The 26,753-nt window shown below is 44.3% G+C and overlaps 1 gene segment (V, D, J or C); it reads right to left on the bottom strand.

Moving 5' to 3' along the window:
• Nucleotides 1-26,753, bottom strand: part of LOC128046233 (T cell receptor beta constant 1-like) — a 210,529-nt gene that overhangs the window by 52,593 nt on the left and 131,183 nt on the right.

The raw sequence follows: 26,753 nt of genomic DNA, 5'->3' as shown, positions 1-26,753 counted from the left end.
AATGCAAGAGATGCCGGAGATGGGTTTGATCCCTGGATTGGGAAGATCCCATGGAGGAGGAAATGGCAACCTACTCCCATATTCTTGCCTGGAAAATCCCACGGACAGAGGAGCTTGTCGGGCTACAGTCCACGGGGCCGCAAAGCGCTGGATATGACTGAGCAACTGAGCACATGCAGTGAAAATAATCAGTTCAGATCCTTCTATTATTTCAAAATCAAAATCACAGAAGGAGACTTGAAGCTGTGAGAAGGGGGACTGAGGTGGGGGAAGGAAAGGACTCTGAGTCGCTGTGTGTGAAGAAACAAGTCTAATGTGAGGAAGGAACCGTTAACCAGAGATAGACAGTCCGTGGAGGAAGCCGAAGGAAACGTTTCCTGTTTGTTAGCTAGCAAAGGCCCCCCTGCAGGTGTCTATTAGACAACTATCAAGTTGATATCCCACTTATCTTGAGGGACACAATTTATTCAAATCTCACTGGGCAGTGTAGTCACAGGCAGGGGGGATGTCAGTCCTGACTGACTGGGCCCTTCCCCAGCTTGGGAGACACTGACCCAGGATCGCTTTCTGGGCAGATTGTTGCTCAGGCCACACCGGCCCTTCACGGCTGAGGTGTCTGGGAGATTTGCAGTAGCTCCTGTAGTTTGAGGGGCTTCCCTTGTGGCTCAGACGGTAAAGCATCTGCCTACACTGCGGGAGACCTGGGTTCGAGCCCTGGGTTGGGAAGATCCTGTGGAAAAGGAAATGGCAACCCACTCCAGTACTCTTGCCTGGAAAATCCCATGGACGGAGGAGCTCGGTAGACTACAGTCCATGGGGTCACAAAGAGTCGGACACGACTGAATGATTTCACTTCACTTCACTTCTGTAGTTTGAGGTGAGGTTTAAGCAGGTGGGACTTCTTCGCTTTTGTGACTGCCTTTTTGTGCAGTCTGTGGGGCCCTGTGTCACGCTGTGTAGTCACTGCTGGCGCAGAAGTAGCTAGATGTCTGTGAGGAGCTGGCAGTCTCTAGCGTCAGGGGAAAATGCTCTTTGCTTATTCTGGAGACAGTCGACCTAGAAGAGCGCTCTCCTTTCTCCGTGGTATTAACCCCGTATGAATAATGGATCAGCTGCAGCTCCATTCCTGGGTCTTGCTGATACCAGTACATATTGTCATGGCCCATAGTTTGAGAACATTCTAGAGTAATCTTCCTTCCCGTCCCTGTCACACAGTGTCTTGGGGTCTGGTAAACATTAGCATCTGTGAAGCCTGAGAGAAAAAGACAAAAATTGGTCACAGAGTCCAAGATGGGCCTTAATGCTGAAGCTGGAAGCAAACCTAGCACAGAGAAAGATGTTCCTTTTGATTTTAGGGAATTCTGCGTCTATGACTCACCTGCACCCAGCAGGTAAAGGGTCACACAGCAGAGGAGCCTGACAGCCATGCTGCAGTCAGGGCCGGGAGCGTGGCCGGGAGCGTGGCCGGGAGCGTGGCCGGGAGCGTGCCTCCCGGTCTGGGGAGGTGGGATGGGCAGTTGGTGACGTCATCAAGACTGTGACGACGGTGTTGCTGCATTTCTGGGCCCCACATCCTGTTGATAGCGTGGTGTCATGTATATCCCTTTACCCTTCAAAAGACTGATATTTTTGTTCACTTCTCTCATCCATAACAGGCTAGCTGCTTGGCTTATCTTAAGTCTCTACTCTTTTTGCTGCTAAGTCGCTTCAGTCATGTCTGACTCTGTGCAACCCCATAGACAGCAGCCCACCAGGCTCCCCCGTCCCTGGGATTCTCCAGGCAAGAAATGGGTTGCCATTTCCTTCTCCAATGCATGAAAGTGAAAAGTGAAAGTGAAGTAGCTCAGTCGTGTCCGACTCTGTGTGACCCAATGGACTGCAGCCCACCAGGCTCCTCCATCCATGGGATTTTCCAGGCAAGAGTACTGGAGTGGGGTGCCATCGCCTTCTCCAATTCTTTTTATGAAACATTAAATCACACCTGTTTTACAAACTATGAAGATGAGGACACCAAAGCTCTGAAAGCTTATAATAGGAGGATTTTGTCTAATTAGGGAGGTTAGAAAAGGAAGTGATGTTTGAGATGACTTTGGAAGGATGAATCAGTCGGAAGTCTACAAAGCTGAGAGAGAAGAGCGTTCAGGCAACAGAGTGGCCCAGTCAAGCACGACGCAGGAGAGCATGTTGTGAGGATTAACTGAGGCAATACACACGAAGCATTTGAAACAGTGACTGGCCATCACTGAGTTCTCAGAAAATATGTTGTTATTATCGTGTGATAACCACACATTGTTCTCTGTCTCACTTCTCACTACTTGCTGTTCAGATTTCATCCACTTTCTCAAATTAGGCTTCATGATATTAGGTTCATCTTTCTTTTAACTGCATCGTCAATTGCACCAGAACAGAAAATTGGTATCCACAGTTTTTTCCAGTAGAGACTTTGGTAATGTTAGCTAAAATATTTTGGGTGCTGCTGCAGTAAACAGCTTCCAAACCACTCTCCTCTCTCCTGTCTTTTCTTCATTTCATCTCAAGAAAAAATTTTGGCTTTGACTGTGAGTCACAGAGGTTAATCCCAGGATCTTTTCCCTCTTTGTTCCCTTTGCCCCCCCAGTTCACTAGAATACGCAGCTGACATTCAATAAAATTCTTGCATAGAGGCTGCTGAGCTGGGGTTTTGGATTTTGACTGTTACGGATTCGTTATTTGAGGATCAGGGCTTCCCAGGTGGCTTAGTGGTAAAGAATCCTCTCACCAATGCAAGAGACATGGGTTTGATCCCTGGGGTGGGATGATCCCCTGGAGAAGGAAATGGCAACCCACTTGCCTGGGAAATCCCATGGACAGAGAAGCCTGATAGACTACAGTCCATGGGGTGGCAAGAGAGTCAGACAAGACTTAGAGACAAAACAACAACAATTTGAGGACCGTCTCTTCAGCCTTCACCTATTGTATGTAACACCCGTAGGCTCCTGCTCACTCTGGCTCTCTCATGTCCTGAAGAAATATACCAATTATAACTGACCAAACCCTGACCAAACCTCTTGTTCCATTAGGGGCTCCTTTAAGACAAGGGTTATCATTCAAATCATTAGTGACATTTATCCTTTGCTTTTACTTTAAAGTTGATCTTACTTTAATAGAAAGTCGCCAGCAAGAGAAAAATAAATGAAATTTTACTGCCACCTGCCGAAAATAAGGTGAAATTGGTGAACAGATACTTAGCGACTTGGGAGGATTCTTTCTGATGAATTTTAAAGACACAGGAAGGAGAGAGACTTTCGGTTGTTCCAGGTGTGAAAAGGTTTTTTGGATAAGTGATGAGTTGGTAAAAGCTCTCAGCAGCGACTGGATGTAAAATCTGTATCTCACAGTAGAAGTGATTAAAGAAAGAGGGAAGAATGACAGGGGTAGAAGTTGGGTTGGGAGTAGATATGAGAGAAGCTCAGGTCCTCAAATGAAGGGATGCTTGAAGGCAGGGATAAAACATCTACCCCTTGTTTCTCAATCCAAGAATAACTCATGAATGACTTACCTTTCTGGTATAGCTAAGAAAGTCTCTCGGGCTTCCCAGGTGGCTCGGTGGTAAAAAAATCTGCCTGCCAATGCAAGAGATGCAAGAAATGTGGGTTTAATTGCTGGGTCGGGAAGATCCCCTAGAGTAGCCAATGGCAACCCACTCCAGTATTCCTGCCTGAAAAATTCCATGGACAGAGAAGCCTGGCGGGCTACAATCCGTGAGGTCGCAGAGTTGGACACAACTGAATAACTGAGTAGACACCCAGGGAGGTCTCTGCAGCAACTGCTGAGAGTTTCTAAATGTCAGCACTTGAGGATGCAGGAATCATCAGCCATAATGGTTACATACATCTCTACACACTTTTGGTTCAGCTTCTCTCACCTTCCACTCTTTGTCTTCTTATATAATTCTGCTTAAAAGGACTGGTAGGTCAGGTGGTGCGGAGGACTTAAATACACATGCGCCAGAACTCAGAAAACATACTGCTGCTGCTGCTGCTAAGTAGCTTCAGTCGTGTCCGACTCTGTGAGAGCCCATTGACGGCAGCCCATCAGGCTCCCCGTCCCTGGGATTCTCCAGGCCAAGAATACTGGAGTGGGTAGCCATTTCCTTCTCCAGTGCATGAAAGTGAAAAGTGAAAGTGAAGTCGCTCAGTCGTGCCCAACTCTTAGTGACCCCATGGATTGCAGCCTACCAGGCTCCTTCATCCATGGGATTTTCCAGGCAAGCGTACTGGAGTGGGGTGCCATTGCCTTCTCTGCAGAAAACATACTACCTGGAAGAAAATCATGAAGACTGCTTGAGACATATTTGAGTCTATTTTCCTTTCCTGCCTCCCTCCCTCCTTTTCTTCTATCTTTCCTTCATTAAGTCAAACATTACACTCAGTCTAGGGATACATAATTGGAGGGACATGACTCTGAAACTGAAGAATATAGAGTCTTGGGAAGAGTGAGTATAGAAAGAATGATGAAAGAATACACTGACTATGGTAGTTTTGAAATAGAAAGGAGCTGAGACTTCTTTGTAGGAGTCAGGAGAGCCTCTATGGATAAGCTAATCTCTGAGCTCAGAATGAAAGGATGTTCAAGAGTGAGCCCAGTGGTCAAGAAGTAATCGCCCATTTCAGACACAGGAGAGAGTATTGGCAAAGGTGTGTGTGTGTGTGTGTGTGTGTGTGTGTGTGTGTGTGTGTGTGTGAAGTCGCTCAGTCATGTCCAACTCTTTGCAACACCATGGACTGCAGCTGACTAGGCTCCTCCATCCATGGGATTTTCCAGACAAGAGTACTGGAGTGGGGTGCCATTAGCGGTGCAGTTCAGCTTGGCCTATTCAGCGAAACACACACCCTTCAGTAGAACTAGACTGTAAGTGCTGGCATGGATTTGGAAGACTTGGCTATATTCTTAGATAGAGACTCATTTATAGAGGACTCTGTGTGCCAAGTAAAGAATGACAGGCCCAATCAGGCTGGCAGGAATGTCCAAGATGGAAGAAAAGCAGATACAGGAGGAGGCCGGTGGGGCGGTGAGAAGGGCGATGTAGTTCTCCTCAGTCACAGGTGACGAGGGCCTGCATGAGACAGAAGCAACGGGGGAGGAAAGGAGCAGCTGAATCTGATAAACGTGTGTATCAGAGACTGTGATGGTCTCCTGTCCCCCCCTTCAGGCATGAAGGACATTCTCCCCGATCTGTAGGAGCATGGCTGGCTGAACGCCCTCCTTGCGGATTGTCTTGGCTACTAGAGGCACCTCTTCCCCCGAGGGCATGCCTTTTCGCAGGGCCACTATCCCAGTGACATGGCTGCAGTGGAAATGAGCTTAAGACCTGGGCCCCTCACCTTAACTTTGGATGGTTCTAGGGTGACACAACTTCCCAGCCCCCATGGGGATGTAGCTTGGGCCTTTGTTGAGGCTGCAAGGCAGCCCCACTTCTCCTTCTTTCTTCCATCCATGTGGCTCATAAGTCACTTTCTAATAACTTTCCTGCACATTAATGCCCCCTGCAATGTCCATTTTCCAGGAAACCAAATCTATGACAATGTGCCATATAGAAGTAATAGATTTATCAAGCAAAGGAATGTGAGGACTAATGGAAAAGAGGAACTCAGAGGCACTGCTCCAATCATTGACAGAAATAGCATACACGGGCCAGAATGGATGGAGGTAGGGGTGGAAAGGCAACCAAATCAGCAATAAATTACTTGACTTTGAATTGTGGAGCATCCAGCTGGAAGTGGCCAGTAGAAGGTTGGATTTACCAGTTAGGAACTTATGAAAGAAATTGTCATGATCATGGATGGAAAGGTTCAGTGTTAGTCACCCAGTCATGTCCAACTCTTTGAGACCCCAAGGACTGTAGCCCTTCAGGCTCCTCTGTCCATGGAATTCTCAAGGCAAGAATACTGGAGTGGGTAGCCGTTCCTTTCTCTAGGGCGTCTTCCTGTCCCAGGGATTGAACCTAGGTCTTCTGCATTGCAGGCAGATTCTTTACCCCTGCACCACCCGGGAAGCCCACGGGAAGGTTAAGGATGAATATTTATACTGAGGAAGAAAGAAGGCAGAAGAGAAGTCTTGGAAAATCTACCACTAAAAATGTTCAGTAGACAAATTGAACAGTTACAGTTTATGAAATAAAGATAAATTATTATTACAGATGAGACTGCTGAAGAAGTGTGCATAGAAAAGCTGGGAACAAAAGTCCACAGAAAACTGATTTCTTTTTTAAACGGATAGCAGATGGGATAGAACTCATAAAGGAGAATGAAACAAAGAACTATGACTTTTCCCCCAATTAGGACAGGTAGAAAATAAAAGAAACTGGGCTCTTTGTGTCTGAACTGTTATCAGGTCCTGTGGATTCTTCTGTGGAAATAATTGAGGTATATGAGTTAAGAATACAAAGCCCTTGAGGAAGGCTTTGACCTGATTCTCAGGCAGACTTTTGGATCATACTTAGCAGGCTTTGATTAAGCACTTTTTTGTCTAGAGTTCACTGGCTCCAAGTAGCGTCCTCCCAGCAGGGCAGTCAGGGTTTTTTCCAATGTCCTGAGAGAAAGGGCAGTCTCCAAGCTCCTAGCTTTGGCTCCATGCTGGACAGCAGGCAAGTATTTTGGAATTCAGTAAATCCAGAAAATGAAGTGAGTCTATTTGCTCCTGCAGGTTAAGACTGATCTCGGCAGAGATCCATGTGCCAGGCAGCAGGTGAAAGATAACTTTTATGGATCACATTCTCCAGTGACTTTAACTTCATCTTCTGAGTCAGATTTAATGGTGATTAAATTTACTTAGAATGAAGTTTTAGGAAACAAGTTAGTTTGTTCTTGGTATAAAGGCAATCAACTACAGATCTAAAGAGTAGGCTTGGAAGGGATGGGATGAGAAAGGGCTGGTGGGGTAAAGGAACTTTCAGCTTTAACAGAGTGGATGAGGATATAGCAAGGTGGGTGGAGACAGACACCAAAGGACCATTAAAAGCCACAATGTGGATAAGCTAATAAGAAACGCTTTTATTAAAAATCATGATGGTGTTCCCAAACGCTCAGGCTCATTCTCCCAGGAGGACAGTATTGGGCTGGCCACTACCACTAAAAAAAACAAGAGGTTCAGTAGGCAGGGGAGGTAGGATCAGTCTAGTCTGGGGTTTAGGAGTCACCCCATGGCCTGGGGACACTGACCCAAGGTGGCCCTAAGTTCAGACTGAGGCTCACACAGCACAGAAACAACCTCGATGTGGGGTTGAGGAAGCCTGTGTGTCCTTCCAAGCAAACAGCGGCCTTTCTGTGTAGAGAGCAGGTGGCCAGGAAGCACTGTGCAAATACTGCTGGCACAGAAGTAAGTGGCCGTCTGGTTGGGGGTAGCAGGCTCGAAGTAGAGGGAGAATTTTGCCTTCTCCTTACGAGAGACATTGTACCCAGCAGAGACATCTCCTTTGTTAATACCATTGATATCGTAGGAGGAGTAGATCAGCCGGAGCCCCTGTCCGGGGTCCTGTCGATACCAGTACATATACTCATGGCCCTTAGTCTGAGAACATTCCAGTACAGTGCTCTTTCCTGTGATTGCGATCCTATTTCTTGGGGTCTGGGTAACACCAGTATCCATGGAGCCTGTGAGGAAACAAGAGCGAAACTAGAGGCAGAGCCTAGGAAGGGACCCCTTGCCACAATCTCAAGGGAGAAGCTTCAGCCACGACTCGGGAAATTTAAGGCAAGGGTTTCCCACGTTTCCCAAACTCACCTGTTCCCAGGAGACAGAAGACCACACAGCAGAGGAGCACGGAGCCCATGGTGGGGAGAAGCAGGATGAAGATGGTCTCAGCTTTGAGTGCCGGGGGAATAGGGCATGGAAATAGGATATTGTAAGGATCCTGTCAGCGATGTCATTGCCCCTCCCAACTTAGCAAGTCTCAGAGAAAGATGCAGCCACACCCCTTCCCATCACATCCCCCAAGGCCCTAACCTTCTTCACTCCCTTAGTTCTTAGGTGGTGCTCTGGCTTATTGAATATCATATCAGCAGATACTGAAATTTTTACTCCTTCCTCTTCTCTGCCATCTGTCAGAGAGCAGGGTCTCTGCTTCTCAGACCTTATCTATTTCAGTCATTCAAGGGAGCATCACTCTCCCAGTTGGCTAGGCAACAGAGAACATTCAGAATCCTCTCAAACAAAAGGAGTCTAGCCTCACTGGAGGTTTGTGTAACTTTTCTATTTTTCTGCATTTATTTTTTTCTAACTCAGGTCTAGATAAGTTTTGCAACTTGAATATATGCACTGTGAAGTTTGAGAATTTTTTTAAAAGAAGGGCAACATGATAACTTTGTTTCAAATTGCCACAGTTCTTTAAATGGCTGATGCTTTTCTGGTCAATGTTTCCAAGGTACCTATCTTTACTGAAAGTATTGGAGCATGGCAGGGAGATATTCACTTAATATGGACATAGATTTCAAAGAAATATTAACATCTTCACTCATATTTTGAATAACTGTAAATGGTTCCTTCAAGAGAGAGAATTTTGGCATAACATAAATTGCTCCTGATTTTAGGAGGCAAGTGCTCAGTATTTCAAGGCAACGTACTACAAATAATACCATAGTTAAGCTATGATGATCTGAAGCCCTTTGTGACATAATAAGCAAACGGTATTTGCTGTTTGAGCTTGTCCTGGCTCCACCCAATCTGTGGATATATCATGGCATCCCACAACAGTCAATCCTGCTTCATCTCACATCGGGCAAGCCTTCTTTCTAATGTTTTTTCTTTTGATTATGAAAATTTCTAACATATGCCAAGTAGATGCAATCATATAATGAACTTCCATGTCCTCACATTTGTTGTTTTTCAGTAGCTCAGACATGCCTCATTCTTTACAACCCCATGGGCTACAGCACGCCAGGCTTCCCTGTCCTTCACTGTCTCCTGGAGTTTGCTCAGACTCATGTCCTTTGAGTCGGTGATGCCATCCAGCCATCTCATCCTCTGCCATCCCCTTCTCCTCCTGCCTTCAATCTTTCCCAGCATCAGGGTCTTTTACAATGAGTCAGCTCTTCACGTCAGGTGGCCAAAGTCTTGGAGCTTCAGCTTTAGCATCAGTCCTTCCAATGAATATTCAGGGTTGATTTCCTTTAGGATGATTGGTTTGATCTCCTTGCAGTCCAAGGGACTCTCAAGAGTCTTCTCCAACACCGCAGATCAAAAGCATCAGCTCTTCAGTGCTCAACTTTCTTTATAGTCCAACTCTCACATCCACACATGTCTACTGGAAAAGCCATAGCTTTGACTATACAGACCTTTGTCGGCAAAGTAATGTCTCTGCTTTTTAATATGCTGTCTAGGTTTATCATAACTTTTCTTCCAAGGAGCAAGCATCTTTTATTTTCATCCCCACATTACCTGGCTTCAATAATTACCAACTCATGGGGACTTTCCTGTGGTCCAGTGGTTGAGTCTGCCTTGCAAATGCATAGATCAAGGATTCAATCCCTGGTCTGGGAACTAAGATCCCACATGCTGTGGAGCAACTAAACCCATGCACCTCTGCTAGAGAGCCCTTATGCCAATAAAGATCCGAAGACTTGATGCAGCTAAATGGAAAGACTGGGGGGAAAAGTTTTTAAATTGGCATAAAAATAATAATAATTACCAGCTCATGGCCTCTCTCATTTATTCCCCCATTTGCTTCTCTCTCTCTTTTATCTTGCACAGTTCCTGATTTATTTAGGAGCACCCAACCACATTTCCCAGCTGGTGCACCTTTCCATGTGACATATCCCAGTGTTCTCTTCCTTCTCTCTCTTCCTGGCAGAGTTCTCCATTAATCATGCCATCAGAAAAGTGGATTCATTCCAGTAAATTGCTTATCCTGATGTTCAATTAACACGAACAGGGTAATTGTAATAAAGATGGTCACTTCTCGTTTGTCCTTAATGGGAAAAATATAGTTGCCCTAATTTGCAATTCTTAAGCTTAATGTTTTGCTGCCCCCTGCTGTTGACAGTGATTTGACCAGAATAGAGATTTGGGAGGTAAATATAACCTGCTATCAGATCTCCTAGATGCCACTAGTGGTACAGATCTGCTGATTCAAGGGACAAGAGACGTGGGTTCCATCCCTGGGTCAGGAAGGTCCCCTGAAGGAGAGCATGGCAACCAGTATTTTTGCCTAGCGAATCCCATAGACAGAGGAGCCTGGAAGGCTACAGTCCCTAAGGTTGCGAAGAGTTAGACATGACTGAAGCAACTTAAGTAACAATTATCCATTTACCTCAACATTATTTGTTGAGTAAACTGGTACCTTAATGCACTGAAATTTTCAATCCGTAAACAAGGGTTATCTTTCCATTTTTAAATTTTCTTTAGTTTCCCTTTGTGATGGATGGAACATCATTTGTTAAATTTATTTCTGTTGTTGATACTATCATATACGGAATTGTTTCCTGAAGTTTATTTTCCACTTGTTTGCAACTAGTGTAAAGACACTTGATTTTGCATCTTGTGATCTTTCAAAATTCACTAATTCTTTCTATCTGTGGCTCATCGATTCTTATATAAACAATCAGTGAAAGTGAAATTATGAAAGTGTTGGTTGCTCAGTCGTCCACCTCTTTGCAAGCCCTGCAGACTGACTGTAGCTTGCCAGGCTCCTCTGTCCATGAAATTCTCCAGGCAAGAACACTGGAGTGGGTTGCCATTCCCTTCTCCAGGGGATCCTCCCAACCCTGGATTGAACCCAGGTCTCCTGCATAGCAGGCAGATTCTTTATCATCTGAGCCATAAGTAACGCTCTATAGACAATCATGTAATCTGAAAATAGTGACAATTTCACATCTTCCTTTACAATATTTAGGATTTCTTTTTCATTTTTATCTGGCCCTATGACACTTGTTAAGACCTCCAGTATAATGCTGAAGAAAAGTAAGTAAGTTTATCAGGTCCTGGATTTCCAGGCTTCCAGGTGAGTTTGGGGGACATGTAGCTGAGAATTGCTTCTTGGACCAACTTGATTTGATCAAGGACTTGTTCATTCTGAAAAGAAATAAAAAAAAACTCCAGCTCTTTTTTCTAGATCCATTGATATTGGTTAAAAAAATATATTTATTTCCTTTGTGGGGAATACACTCCATCCTTGCTTTCCGTCCTTTGCTTTGACCAAGTGTCCTGGAGTCTGGATAACTCTGACATCAATAGAACCTGTAGAGAAACTATAGACAAAATCCAAGAGGGACCCTGACAAGGAAAACACTTGGTTGAGGGAGTTGGCAAGCCCAGAGCAGGATTTTTTGTCTGTGCTCAGGACTTACCTACTCCCAGGAGACAAAGAGCTACACAGAAGAGAAGCTGTGGCCCATGGTCGCACCAAAGAAGCACAAGGGTGAGGTTTTAAAGTCTCCATCAGCAGCCTTCTAGTGAGGTGATCACTTTGTAGATTCATAACCATCATGTTACTGGGCAGAACATTTCATGGTATCAGAAGAAAAGCTTTTATCCTAGTTCAGAAAATATAGCTAGTTTATATTTCATTCAATTAAAGCTTTCATTTGTAAAAATGTTTATTTTAAGCTATTTTATATTTATTTTTACTAACAGAAATAATGCTAGTAGTGGTGCCAGGGATTTGGTGCGCTGTGGCATGTGGTATTTTCCCGGACCAGGGATGAAACCTGTGTCCCCTGCATTGGCAGGCAGATTATTAACCACTGGACCACCAGGGAAACCCCTCACCTTCTATCTTAATTCCCTCTTTCTTTTTTTCTCAAACATTCCATGCCTTGATCAATCCCCATACAGTTCATTCCTGTCTCCTTTTATCTCCTAAAGGAACTAGAATACCACAATATATATTTCCAAGTATTTTATCCCTACCTAAATCTGTATTTTGGGTGGACTTTTCTGGTGCCATAGTTTAATCCTTTATAGGCTGAATTCTGCAGAACCTGTATTTCTAACCCAGCTCTATTGACGTCTGTATATACAATTGCCTACTTCCAATTCTTATCTCATTATCTGATAAACAATTCAAACTCTACTATCTCAAATGGGGATTGCTACTGATAGCATGGTCCCATTTTATCTGACGTTGCAGCTTTGTAAGGAACCAAAGTCATACAAAGACGACTGAAAAACTGTATTGATCGCCTGTCTGCTAATGACAGCTGAATATTTTCCTTGTTTCAGTTCCCTCTTTCGAGCAACAACCTATCATACACGTCTACACTTACATCCATGAAACCAGAAACTCGTCTTGTTAAGAAACTCCATCCCATCAACTCTCTCAAAATTGTTCTACTGGATAAAATTTGTATCAGTTGATTAAGTTCTTTCTCTTCTGTAATTTTTTCAAAGTATGACTCATTAATATGAATGTCCTACTCACAATCAGAGCCATCTCATGAAGCTCAGATGCTCTTAGCTTTCTCTAATCCAACCGGACAGAACTGGCATGTCTTCCTCAGAGCTCCCAAAGGACCTCTGATTATAGTATTATAATATATTATATTGTATTATTATATGCTATATGATTTTACAGATTATTGTGTTCAAATCCATCATAATTATTTCCTTATTAGGCTGTCAGCTCCTTAGAGAAAAGATCTGTCTTCTACCCAGGTTTGTACCCTTTGTATTTGGAAAAAAGCGGAACATAGGAAAATGTCAAGAAAAGCTATACAAGGAGTGATGAAAAGACAAAGGAACAAAGTGTGTCCTCTGGGTCTGTTCTGATGAGTTCTTGATTAGGAATTCAGAGCGTGAAGGGAAAGGGTGCTTTACAAGTTTTTAGAGGGAGGCTGTATCGGGGGCTGTGGGGCTGGAGTGGGTTTGTGCACAGGTGAGAGGCGGCTGTGCTCCACTGTGGTGCTCCGGAGCAGAGGTACATGGCTGTTTGCTTGGTGTGAGCAGACTTCACAGTGAGAGGAAACAGCTCCTTCTTCTCTCGAGAGACACTGTAACCTTCAGATAAGTCTCCTCTCTGAATATCCTTTTCAACCGTAGAGTAATAAATCAGCTTCAGACCCTGCCCTGGGTCCTGCCGGTACCAGTACATGGCACTGTAGCCCAGGTTCTGTTTACACTCCAGGGTCACATCCTGGCCAGCCTCAGCGAGCAGAAATCTTACCTGGTAGATTTCAGCATCCATGGGGCCTGTAGGATAAAGATACAAAGGCTGGTGATGACACCTAGAAGGGAGCCAGACACTACTGTGAGATGGGGGTGCCGGAGCGGGTGGGGCTCTGCACGCCCAGGACCAGACTTTGCTGACTGGGTATTGGGCTCACCTGCTCCCAGGAGACAAAGGGCCAGGTAGAGGGCCCAGCTACCCATGGCAAGGACTGGGTCTTTGTAAAACCCCAGACAAAGTATGAGGGAGGCCAAGGGCCGAGACTGGAACCTAGAGCTCCCCCTGGCTCAACACGCAGAATTTGTCACTGCTGTCAACTGACTGTCGCAGCTGAGTTTGCACACGGAGACACCGAGAAAGGTCAGGACGTTTGCATTTCCCCTTCCGCCCAACAGAGCTCTTTATATCCCTTCTAAACGGACAAACGCCAAATGGCGAGGAGACTGAATCTCCCATTTCCTGGTCAGAGTCACAAACAGACCACGCCTGTGCATTCACCGTGATGGAAACTAGGAAAGGGAACTACCTACCATGCTCAGAGTCTATTGCCTCTCTATTAACAGCTCGATTTCCCGCTAACACTGTTAGTGGGGAACTCCAAACACAAGAAGAGGTTCAGAGGCTTTGCTATAACATAAAGCCAGTTCCCTCTGTCCTCTGTATTTATTACAAATAACTGATACAGTTACTTCTGATGCTTTGGCCAATAGATGCAAAGAACTGACTCATTAGAAAAGACCTTGATGTTGGGAAAGACTGAAGGCAGGAGGAGAAGGGGATGACAGAGGATGAGATGGTTGGATGGCGTCACCGACTCAATGGATTTTGAGCAAGCTCCGGGAGTTGGTGATGGAGAGGGAAGCCTGGTGTGCTGCAGTCTGTGGGGTCACAGAGAGATAGACATGACTGTGAGACTCAACAACAACAACAAATTGATACAGCAGAGATGAAGCAGAGGTGAGTCGGGTAATTTTAGCAAAAAGCAAAGGGCCCTAAACCCACCCCCACCCCCATGTCGGTGGATTAGAGCAAGGGTTTGGAGAAAACCTGGGCTTGAATTCTGGCCCTGCCAACTAGCAGCCATGTCACTGGGCAAGTCTCTTATCCTCCCCTTGATTTTCTCACCTGTAAAATGGATATAATCAGCATCTATCTGCTTGAAAATTTGTTCTAAATATTATATAAAGAATCTAGAACAGTTCTTCACACAGAATAAGCACCATATTTGTGTTTGCTATTATTATTTTTTGGACTTTTTATTTCACTAAGAGGACTTAGGAAGGTAATACTACATCCAGGAAATTCAGATATTTACTGACATGGGATTGTGCAAGCTCACGAACATATCATTTTCCAGCACTGAGCTGAAATTTATGCAATAAGTTTATATTTGTTGCATAAAATTATTTATTCCAGAATCTTAGATAAATGATAATGTCATCATAGATTATTTCCTATCAAATGTTGTTATTTTGGTAGATAAATGTTTGTTTTATTTTTATATCTGGGGTCATCTGTGATAAAAGACAACTTTATGATGAAACTTGGTTGGAATCTGGTGGTTTAGACACTGTCGCTGCCACTTTCTGGAAGGAAAGTACATATGTGAGTGTGTGTGTGTGTGTGTGTGTGTGTGTATATGAGAGAGAGATACAAAGGGAAAGGAAATGACGTATGATTTAGAATGCGAATGATGAGAAAGTGCAGTTCTGGGGTAGAACTCTGAGAGAGAATGCGGGCTGAGAGCTCACTTCCAAACATTGGATCCAGGCTTGAGGTTGAAAAGCACATCTGTAAAGCTGAGGACCTCATTCTTCACACAGGAACACTTTTGGTGATTTGTTAAATCCTAGGGACTGCTTCTGAAAATAATGTTTTAAACTCATAAAGTAGGATATACAGTATTACGAAAGACACCACTTATTCTGAAATGCAGAATAAATGCAAACATTATCAAGATATTTTCAAGGAAATTTATGATATATATACATCTTCAAGATTCGTTTAATAGAACATATCCTGGGGGGCTTCCTTGGTGGTCCGGTGGTTAAGAATCTGCCTTCCAATGCAGGGGACATGGGTTTGATCCCTAGTCTGGGAACTAAGATCCCACCTGCCATGGGGCAACCAAGCTTGTGTGCCACAACTAGAGAAAACTGTGAGCCCAACAAACAATCCCCCATGCCGAAAGCAGACACAATGCAGCCAAATAAATAGGTAAATGTTGAAAAATATATATATATATTCTGAAATATATCTGAAAACTGGCAAGATTTCCAAGCAGGGAATGATGAGAGTAATGATATTTACTCTATGTAATGGGATATGAAAACACCTGAAAATTTCATATCAACTGTAATACACATCAAGTGTTATAATACACAAAAAATTTATGCAAATACCCTGTGATTTCCATTATTAACTTTGTCACAGGTTCTACTAACACTGCTCTGGTTTATTCACTACATCTGTGGTGAACTAAAAGCTGTATTTTAGTTAGACATTAGTAAAAATAAAGACTCATTTTCCCACTCAGATTCATGGATTCCTGAATTCTGTCCTTGTACCCCTTGGAGGGCCATGGGTCCCAAGTTAAAAATTTGTGCCTTAGAAGAGAATATTCTTTGTGATAAAATACATGGACAGGAAGTATTAGGAAGAAATATTTTATCTACAGTGCAAATTCAGATTTATTAGAGGGGTTTGATTAAAAAAATAAAACACTTTTAGACTGATGACAGACCTAAGTTATGACAAGAACAGGACTTGCTAGATTGTGTTCTAGTCCTGGAAACATGACTCTTACAGACATGAGGTGATACCTCATCTCAGGTGTGGCTGCTGGTGGACACGAATCTTCACTTCTGGAGAAGGTGTTTTTATATAATATGCTAAAGTTGAGACATCAGTTGAGAGTTGTAAAGACTAAAATGAAGTAGGCTACTGTGAGGTCTTGGCAGAAACTATTTTAATCAATAAACTCCTTCTGAGTATTACAAGGTACATTTATAATACATTAAAAAATAAATTTAGGAAAAATAGGAAAAAATCAACAAAATATATGTAAGAAGTGTTGGATAAAAAATACAGAGCAATGCTGAGAGAATTTAAAGACCTCAATAAAGCAGCATGTGGGGACATTTGGAAAGGGGGAAATATTCTGTATCTTGGGTATCATGCTTGTTATTGTTTAATCTCTAAGTCGTGTCCAACTAAGAGTGTCCAACTCTTTGGTGACCCCATGGACTATAGCATGCCAGGCTCCTCTGTCCATGGGATTTCCCAGGTAAGAATACTAGGGTGGGTTGCTGCTTCCTCCTCTAGGGGGTCTTCCCCACCTAGAGATCAAACCCTTGTCTTCTGCTTTGGCAGGTGGATTCTTTACCATTGAGTCATCAGGGAAACCCATCAGGTAGGTCTCCTGTGTGCATGCATGTGTGTGTGCATGCGTGTGTTTGTGTGCGTGTGTGTGCGTAGCTCAGTTGTGTCCAACTATTTGCAACCCTGTATACTATAGCCCGCTAGGCTCCTCTGTCCATGGGATTCTCCAGGCAAGAATACTGGAGTGGGTTGCCATTTCCTTCTCCAGGGGATGTTCCCTGCCCAAGAATCGAATCCAGGTCTCCCCCATTGCAGGCAGATTCTTTACTGTTTGAGCCACCAGGGGAGCCCTATCATGTAGATTACATGGGTCTAAAAATTTATCAAACACATTAAAATATATACTTGAAATGGGTATATTTTATTGTGACTATGTTATACCTCAAAGTGCTTTTAAAGCTTGTGTGACTGTAGTATTCAGGAGGTAGGGAGCCGCTGGGTGTCTTGCTCAGTTTCTCTGGCAGGGACAGCTGAGAGAAGCAGTGATGAACCCTGAGGCGTCTCTGGATCAATGGATGTGCAGAGCCAGGAGATCAGGGTAACCCTGCTGATTATCCTTATTCCTGCAGGCACCGTTTTGTGAGATGAAAAGCTCAGAACTGCATGTTTTAAAAAAGATTGTTAGGAACCCAGCAAGGTCACATCCTGTGTCTCCTTTGCCAGATACCCTGCAACCTGGGGAATTTGAGACCCCTTACAGCTTCCTGTCCCATCCTTGGGTTTGCATTCCCACCAGCTGTTTTCCACCTCCCCTTCTGCTCATCCTGTGTTGCCATTTACAGATTTTTCCTTCTGGTGTATGCTCTCTCAAGGTGGGTTTCTGTTAGTTCCTACCCTCCTACGACACCACTGATTTCCTGAGCTGGGTCCACGGTGAGTTTGTGTTCTGAGAAGAGCTGACGTGCAGCACTGTGGACTGGCTGCTGGCACAGAAATACAGAGCCGAGTCCGCTGCCTCAGTGGACTTGATTTCCAGGCTGCAGGGTGAGTTTTGGGGGCATTCAGCTGAAAATCGCTGTTTGAACTCGGCTGTATCTTCCATAGTGTCTTGATTCTGAAAGTAAACCAAAAACTCAAATGCTTCTTCCAACTTCTTGCGATACCAGTAAACGTAAGCATGTCCTTCTTTGGGAACACAATCCATCTTTGCTTTCTGGTCTTTTCCTTTGATCAGATGACTTGGTCTCTGGGTGACCTCAGTGTCCATGGAGCCTGTGAGGAAAGAGACAGATGGTGTAGTGAAAGCCCAGGAGAAAGCCTGATTTTGCAACCACAGGAGAAAGTCCTGAGATTGGAATCCAACAACTTCACAACAGGGACTTACCTGCTCCCCAGAAGAAAAGGACCACACAGCATAGGAGGCTGAGGCACATGGCTGGCTCAGGGAGAAAGCAGAGCAGTGGCTGTTTCTCCAAGGTGCCTCACCCCCTTCAGCACCTCCTTGTGACGTGGTCGGTTTCTGTGGTTATCACAGTCCCAGGGTACCTGAGACTCTAACATTTCTTAGGCTTAGGGGAGGGAGAGCTGGTTAAACAACTAGCTTGAATTTTAAACTATTCTAATTTTTTTCCTGAATTTTCTCTTTTATTATCTTCTAAATAAAACCACACATCATTAATTTATCTGCTTTTCAAATTTGTCAGTTTGCCTCCTCCCATCCTCACTTCCCTCTCAGGCAATGAAACATACAACTTGCCGTATGTCAATCATAGCTGCTTCTACCACATTTACAAAATCATACAGCCGCTATTTAAATTAAATGTTGAACTTATAAAAATTATATTTCTGTTGAATATGCAATGCATCTGAAAGTGAAAGTGAAAGTCGCTCAGTCCTGTCCAACTCCGCAAGAAGACGGAAGAGCAGATCTCATATCCCCGTCTCTGCAGCCAAGGGACTCAGGCACATATGTGATCAAGAATAAAAAAACAGGGCTGTCTCTGGTGTGAGGTGCATGGGGATCATAGGGAAAGGTGATTGGGAAAAGGTATGGTAATCCTGATCCTGCACAGGGGTAATTAAGCTTACAAGTCTCTGCAGGTTCATAAATGAAGTCTCTCAGCATGATCTGAGGGTGAAGTTTTTGGTCCTCTAATGTTAAAAGTCACCAAGCAGACACTTGCTTACTTCCAGTTGGAGGGTCTCTGGTTCTATCCATTCCTAACCAGCTCAACTGGAAGTAGACACAGTTGAACTACAGGCAGCTGATTCCAGGTCCTGGAAAACAAGGGGGACAAACATCTCCTTGTTGAGACTTACCTGCCCCTTGGCGGCTATGCAACTCTTAAAAGGGCTGAAGGCAGGTGAGGGGGCCTTAACTAATCATTACCCACAGTTGTACAGCCACTATTAAGAGATCTCACTTGCGTTCCATGCAGCACCCAACAACTTCTCAGATGGGAGGTCAGTCTGTGCCTGCGCTTTGTGCTCAGTTTTACAGAAAGATCCGCACCACCCCCTAGTGGTCAGTTTTTGCAACTCTTCTTCCCACTTGGTCCTAACCCATGGCTGCGGTGAGTGAGTGAGTGACAACCGCTCATTACTGTCCCACTCTTTGTGACCCCATGGACTGTAGCCCACCAGACTCCTCTTTCCATGGGTTTTCCAGGCAAGAATATTGAGTGGGTTGCCATTCCCTTCTCCAGGGGATCTTCCTGACCCAGGGATTGAGCCCAGGTCTCTTGCATTGCAGGCAGATTCTTTACCATCTGAGCCACCATCTATCCTATACGGCTGTGGTAGCCCTCTCAGCTCTCCCCTTCTGTTGCCTCCTGTGTCCAACCAATTACGAAGTCCTTTGATTTTATTTCCTAATTATGTTTTAAATCTCTCATTTTCGTGTATTGCTTTCACTACCATCATCATCATTGCACGAACAGCTTCACTGCCAGCTGCCTAGGCCGCTGCATTCACAACTGTATGTATGATCAGCCTATGCTTTTTGCACACTGTCCTTTGTAGTTTCATGCTATAGCCAGGATGATTTTTTAAAACACTCGTGTGCAGGCACACCCACATCAACAAATACTAACATGATTACTACAGAAGTCAAATACCTAAAATCTTAATGGCAGGGCAAGGGGCATCTGAGAACACTCTGTACCTTCTGCTCAACTCTTCTGTGAACTTGAAACTGTTCTGGCAAATTAAGGCTGTGAAAGAACTCAACTCGCCTCAAATTGTATGTTAAGTTCCATAGCATATACTTTGATTTGCAAGTTCACGGACGGTCTGATGTCTGATGGCTGATGTCTGCCTGCTTCACTCCTGTCTCACCTCTCGCTCACCTCCTTCCTCTCTGCTCCTCTCACGTCGCTGCATCTTCATTCATTAAGCACACTGGTTTCTTTCCTACCTGAACAATTTTGCACCAGATCTTCTATCCATGCTTGTCTGTTCTCTATCCCCAGTCCCACTTTGTAAACTCCAACCCATCTTTAGGATGTCATTGTAAACACGATTTTCTTTAAGGAAACTTCTCTGTAACTCTATTAAGTCTCCTGGTCATAAAAAGTAGCAACTGGGTTCCACTAATACCCTGCCCAAGTCCCACTGATAGAAGGGACACCGGATCCCAATAAATATTTTTTTCCATGAATATGAAACTTTATCAGAGCCTTAGACACAGAAAGTAACAGTTGCTGAGGCATTTTATGCCTGTCGTTTAGAAAGAAGAATTATGAGCTTCTATTGCTTAGCAACAGGGCAGGAAGGTTTCTGTTCTTATTAAACTGCACTTGATTACCTCTTCTCTTATCCCCTCTGAGCTCATCTAACAATCCTTTGCACTAATTCCCTTTAATATATAAGTTGCAATTCTAAGCAAGAGAAGGAAATGGCAACCCACTCCAGTATTCTTGCCTGGAAAATCCCACGGACAGAAGAGCCTGGTGGACTACAGTCCATGGTGTTGCAAAGAGCTGCAAAGAGTTGTACACGTCTGAGCAAGCATACACGCACTGTTCAAAGCAGCCCTTTTGGCTTGAATTACATTTACTTACCTTTTAGTGAAAGAGTGAAAAAGTTGGCTTAAATCTCAACATTCAGAAAACAAAGATCATGGCATCCGGTCCCATCACTCTATGGGAAATAGATGGGGAAACAGTGGAAAGAGTGGCAGACTTTATTTTTTGGGGCTCCAAAATCACTGCAGATGGTGATTGCAGCCATGAAATTAAAAGAAGCTTACTCCTTGGAAGAAAAGTTATGACCAACCTAGATAGCATATTCAAAAGCAGAGACATTACTTTGCCGACTAAGGTCTGTCTAGTCAAGGCTATGTTTTTTCCAGTAGTCGTGTATGCTTCACAGTTGGACTGTGAAGAAGGCTGAGTGCTGAAGAATTGATGCTTTTGAACTGTGGTGTTGGAGAAGACTCTCGAGAGTCCCTTGGACTGCAAGGAGATCCAACCAGTCCATTCTGAAGGGGATCAACCCTGGGATTTCTTTGGAAGGAATGATGGTAAAGCTGAAACTCCAGTACTTTGGCCACCTCATGCGAAGAGTTGACTCACTGGAAAAGACCCTGATGCTGGGAGGGATTGGGGGCAGGAGGAGAAGGGGACGACCGAAGATGAGATGGCTGGATGGCATCACTGACTCGATGGACGTGAGTCTGAGTGAACTCCGGGAGATGGTGATGGACAGGGAGGCCTGGCGTGCTGCGATTCATGGGGTCGCAAAGAGTCGGACACGACTGAGCGACTGAACTGAACTGAACTGAACCTTTTATTTATTTTTAACAGCTTCTTCCCAACCCAGAGTTCTAACCCAGGTCTCCCACATTGCAGGCGGATTCTTTACCAGCTGAGCCACAAGGGTAGTCCAAGAATACTGGAGAGGGTAGCCTATCCCTTCTCCAGAGGATCTTCCCAACCCAGGAATCGAACTGGGGTCTCCCGCATTGAAGGGGATTATTTACCAGCTGAGCTATCAGGGAAGCCCTAGATTTACTTACTTTCTAATTATTTTTAACAGCTTCATTGAGCTATAATTTATGTACCAAAACTGCACATATTTAATGTACACAGTTTAATGAATTAGCATCAGTTCAGTTCAGTTGCTCAGTTGTGTCCAACTCTTTGCAAATCCATGGACTGCAACAGACCAGGCCTCCCTGTCCACCACCAACTCCTGGAGTCTACTCAAACTCGTGCCCACTGAGTTGGTGATGCCATCCAACCATCTCATCTTCTGTCAGCCCCTTCTCCTGCTGCCTTCAGTCTTTCTCAGCATTAGGGGTCTTTACCAATGGGTTGGCTTTTCATGTCAAATGACCAAACTACTGGAGCTTCAGCTTCAGTATTAGTCCTTCCAATGAATATTCAGAGTTGATTTCATTTAGGATTGATTGGTTTGATTTCCTTGCTGTCCAAAGGACTCTCAAGAGTTTTCTCTAGCACCACATTTCAAAAGCATCAATTCTTTGGCTCTCTTTGTGGTTCAACTCACATCTGTACATGAGCACTGAGAAACCATATTGGACAATATGGGCCTTTGTCAGCAAAATGATGTCCCTGCTTTTTAATACACTGTCTAGGTTTGTCATAGCTTTTCTTCCAAGGAGCAAGCATCTTTTAATTTCATCCCTGCAGTCACCATCTGCAGTGATTTGGGAGCCCAAGAAAATGAAGTCTTTCATTATTTCCAACTTTACCTCATCTATTTGCCATGAAGTGATGGGATTGGATGCTATGATTTTATGATTAAAAAATAAAAAGCCAAGCTTAAAGAACTTAAAAAGACCTCAGTAAAATAGCAAGGAGGGACTTTAGGGGAGGGAGAAGTATTCTGTGGCTTGATTGTCATGCCAGCTATCTATGCTACTAAGTCACTTCAGTCGTGTCCGACTGTGCAACCCCACAGACGGCAGCCCACCAGGCTCCCCCGTCCCTGGGATTCTCCAGGCAAGAACACTGGAGTGGGTTGCCATTTCCTTCTCCAATGCATGAAAGTGAAAAGTGAAAGTGAAGTCGCTCAGTCGTGTCTGACTCTTTGGTGACCACATGGACTGCAGCCTTCCAGGCTCCTCTGTCCATGGGATTTTCCAGGCAAGAGTACTGGAGTGGGGTGCCATTGCCTTCTCCAGCCAGCTATCTATACAGGTGCAAAATCTCGTCAAAAAGTGTTGAAACATATACTCCAATTGGGTGCATTTTATTGCCGAGTTGTTGCTTTGAAAGCTTGTGTGATTGGACTACTCAGGACCTAGGGAGTTGCTGCATTTCTTGCTCAGCTCCTCTGGCAGGGACAGCTGAGAGGAGAAGCCATGAACCCCTAGGGAGTCCCTGGGTCTGGATCGGTTAATATGCTGAGCGAGGTGACCAGGGTGACCCTGCTGATTATCCTTATTTATGAAGGCACAGTTTTGCCAGGTGGAAAGCTCAAAATTACACTTCTTAATAAAGATTATTAGGAACCCATCAAGGTCACATCCTGTGTCTCTCCTTTGCCAGATACCCTGCCAAATGGGGAATCTGAGACCCCTTACAGCTTCCTGCCCCGTCCTTGGGTTTGTGTTCCCATCAGCTGTTTTCTACCTCCCCTTCTGCTCATCCTGTGTTGCCATTTACAGATTTTTCTTTCTGATGTATGCTCTTTCAAGGTGGGTTTCTGTCAATTCCTACCCTCCTACGACACCACTGATTTCCTGAGGTGGGTGCATGGTGAGTTTGTGTTCTAAGAAGAGCTGACGTGCAGCACTGTGGACTGGCTGCTGGCACAGAAATACAGAGCTGAGTCCGCTGCCTTGGTGGACTTGATTTCCAGGCTGCAGGGTGAGTTTGGGGGGCACTGAGCTGAAAATTGCTCTTTGAACACTTCTGTGTCTTCCACAATGTCTTGCTTCTGTAAGTAAACCAAGAACTCTAATGCTTCTTCCAGCTTCCTGCGGTACCAATAAACATTAATATGTCCTTTTATGGGGACACAATCCATCTTTGCTTTCTGGCCTTTTCCTTTGACCAGATGACTTGGACTCTGAGTGACCTCAGTGTCCATGGAGCCTGTAAAGAAAGAGACAGAAAATTCACAAAAAGCCCTTCTGTAGGAGCCTGATTTTGCAGCCGCAGGAGAAAGTCCTGAATCTAGAATCCAAGAAATTCACCTCACCTGCTCCCCAAATAAAAAGGGCCACATAGCACAGGAGACCAGGGCACATGGCTGGGTCAGGGAGAGAGCAGAGCTGTGGCTTTTCCTCTAGGGCTCCTCATCCGCCTTCAGCACCTCCGTGTGACGTGGTCTCTCCCTGCAGTCATTACAGTCCCCATGTACTCGAGGGCAGGAAAAGCTGGTGAAACAACTAGCGTGGATTCCAGACTGTCAATTGTCTCTTTTCCTGATTCGGCTCTTTCATCATTTCTTTAACAAATGAAAATCAGTTACACATCAATAACTTACTTGCTTTTTATCTTGTCTGTTTGCCTCCTCCCCTCCTCCCTTCCCTCTCAGGTAATGAAATACACAACTTGCTGTATGTCAGTCATAGCTTCCACTGCATTTGCAAATTAATAGAGTAGCCATTTTATATTAACAAGCCAAATGTTGAACAATACAAAAGAAGTATTTGTGACGGATATATAAAGCATCTAGAGAAATAATAAAATGAGTCATCTAGCAGCCTGGAGAATCCCATGGACGGAGGAGCCTGGTGGGCTGCAGGCCATGGGGTCGCGAGGAGTCAGACACGACTGAGCGACTTAGCTTTCACTTTTCACTTTCATGCATTGGAGAAGGAAATGGCAACCCACTCCAGTGTTCTTGCCTGGAGAATCCCAGGGACGGGGGAGCCTGGTGGGCTGCCGTCTGTGGGGATGCATAGAGTTGGACACGACTGAAGCAACTTAGCAGCAGCAGCCTGAAACTGTTAGCTTAGGAGACAGATTTTCTCTTAGAATTTTTAAGTCCCTGTGTTATTTTTCTAGATTTTATCATTCTTTCTCTACCAAGTCTTGGAAAACATAATACCAAAGTTTCAGTGTTTACTCACTTTCGTTCCATTTTTAGTTTTAGACTTGTGTAAGAATCTGTAAGTTACATACTAATCAGTATTTTATGTCTTTGAAATTTACCTAAGGGGTTTATTCTGTTTATGCTTTTTTCTGTGTCATTTTTTATTCAGCATTATGTCTGTGATAATAATTTATGATTATTTTATATAATAATTTAAATGATAATACTTTATTATTATTGTTTTTGCAGATAATTTTATATAATTCACTTTTGCTAATATGTACATACCTGCTCATTCCCTCAGTCATGTCTGACTCTTTGTCACCCCATGGACTGTAGCCTACCAGGTTCCTCTGTCCCTGGGATTTTTCAGGCAAGAATCCTGGAGTGGGTTGCCATGTCCTCCTCCAGGGGATCTTCCCAGCCCAGGATTCCAGCCTGCATCTCCTGTGTCTCCGGCAAAGCAGGCGGATTCTTTACCTGCTAAGCTATCACTAATATATAACGTTCTATTTATTATTAATAGTTTGTCAGAATTTATTATCCATTCTTGAGTTAATGTACACTAGTTTTTTCCTCTAGATTTTGGTGCTAGTACAGACAGGACTGCATTCTTATACCTTTCTTTACATACCAAGGTATAATATTTCCCTATGCCTGTATATATAAAATTGAGCCTTAGGGTCACCACATGAACTTTACATACTAAGACAAAATGCTTTCCAAATTAAGCCAAATAAATAATCCCAGCAACTGTTATGTGTTTTCTAGGGCTGCACATCTAAAATTCAATTGGTACTATTCTTTCTAAGTTTTAAAATTTCTGGCTGTGCCAGGTGGCATGTGGTTTACTAGTACCCTGAACAGGAATAGAACCAGCGCCCTCTGCAGGGAAGCCCAGCATCTTAACTACTAGACCTCCATGGAAGTCCTGGCACTTAATGTTCTTTAACCTTTGCTAGTCTACTAGGCAGAGAGGGCAATGGCACCCCACTCCAGTACTCTTGCCTGGAAAATCCCATGGGCGGAGGAGCCTGGTAGGCTGCAGTTCATGGGGTCGCGAAGAGTCGAACACGACTGAGCGACTTCACTTTCACTTTTCACTTTCATGCATTGGAGAAGGAAATGGCAACCCACTCCAGTGTTCTTGCCTGGAGAATCCCAGGGATGGGGGAGCCTGGTTGGCTGCTGTCTATAGGGTCGCACAGAGATGGATACACAGCAGCAGCAGCAGTCTATTAGGATAAAATAGTATATCACTCTAGTTTTAGTTTGCATTTTTATGATTTTTCAGTTTAGTTCAGCTGAGTCGCTCAGTCGTGTCCAACACTTTGTGGTCCCATGGACTGTAGCACACCAGGCATCTCTGTCCGTCACCAACTCCCAAAGCTTGCCGTCGAGTCGGTGATGCCATCCAACCTTCTCGTACTCTGTCACCCACTTCTCCTGCCTTCAATCTTTCCCAGCATCAGGGTCTTTTCCAATGAGTCAGGGCTTCATATCAGGTGGTCAAAGTATTGGAGCTTCAGCATCAGTCCTTCCAATGAATATTCAGAACTGATTTCCTTTAGGATTGACTGGTTTCATCTCCTTGAAGTCCAAGGGGCTTTCCAGCATCACAAGAGTCTTCTCCAACACCACAGTTCAGAAGCATCAATTCTTCGGTGCTCAGCTTCATTTATGGTCCAACTCTCACATCCACACAGGACTCCTGGAAAAACCGTAGTTTTAACTAGACAGACCTTTATCAGGAAAGTAATGTCTCTGCTTTTTAATATGCTGTCTAGGTTTGTCATAGCTTTGCTTCCAAGGAGCAAGCATCTTTTAATTTCATCCCTGCAGTCACCATCTGCAGTGATTTGGGAGACCAAAAAAATAAAATCTTTCATTGTTTCCAATTTCTCCTCATCTATTTGCCATGAAGTGATGGGACTGGATGCTATGATCTTATGATTAAAAAATAGGAAGCCAAGCTTAAAGAACTTTCAAAGACCTCAGTAAAATAGCAAGGAGGGACTTTAGGGGAGGGAGAAGTATTCTGTGGCTTGATTGTCATGCCAGCTATCTATACAGCAAAATCTCATCAAAAAGTGTTGAAACATATACTCCAATTGGGTGCATTTTATTGCCGAGTTGTTGCTTTGAAAGCTTGTGTGATTGTAGTATTCAGGACCCAGGGAGTTGCTGCATTTCTTGCTCAGCTCCTCTGGCAGGGACAGCTGAGAGGAGCAGCCATGAACCCCTGAGGAGTCCCTGGGTCTGGATCAGTTAATATGCTGAGCAA

Source organism: Budorcas taxicolor, chromosome 4 (assembly GCF_023091745.1).
Source record: "Budorcas taxicolor isolate Tak-1 chromosome 4, Takin1.1, whole genome shotgun sequence".
Taxonomy (NCBI): Eukaryota; Metazoa; Chordata; class Mammalia; order Artiodactyla; family Bovidae; genus Budorcas; species Budorcas taxicolor.
The sequence above is the reverse complement of the archived record's forward strand: the minus strand, read 5'-3'. Positions and strand labels throughout refer to the sequence as shown.